Here is a 542-nt window from a genome sequence, read left to right as displayed (position 1 = left end):
ACCATCACAAAAATGCAAAAGTTTCAAGTTCATTGGTGTTCAAAACAGTAATTGAAAACATTTAGGTACCAATGCTATTTATTAAGAAATCAGATCTGTCATGTCATTTTACCATTTAAATTCTTTCAGCTACACAAATGAGAACATGTACACTTAGGAAGTCAGGTTTTATTCCCACTCAGTGTCTGGTACAGTGAGCATTATCAAGCAGCAAGAAACACACACACACACACACAATATCGGGGGGTGGGGGGGTGGGGGGGGGAGATGAGGTTTGGCATCCTGGTGTTGATTCTCCCAGGCATAATCGTAGTCCTGGCCTTGCGAGACTGGCAGGCGTTTCCCGGGCAAGGACTCCCAGCAGCAGAAGACTGGGGTCGCCGAGGGTCCCTGAGAGGCCTGGGCGGCCTCGTGCGGGCTCAGCGCCTCGCGCACGGGCGGGACGCCATCAGGGCGATGGGGTCGCTCGTCCCGGCCGCGGGAAGCGGGGCTAGATGTGAGGCGAGCAGCCCCGCGCGCACGCGGCGGCCAGGCAGCGACCC

The sequence above is a fragment of the Hipposideros armiger genome, unplaced genomic scaffold (genome assembly GCF_001890085.2).
Source record: "Hipposideros armiger isolate ML-2016 unplaced genomic scaffold, ASM189008v1 scaffold_67, whole genome shotgun sequence".
Lineage (NCBI taxonomy): Eukaryota > Metazoa > Chordata > Mammalia > Chiroptera > Hipposideridae > Hipposideros > Hipposideros armiger.
Note: the sequence above shows the minus strand (reverse complement) of the source record.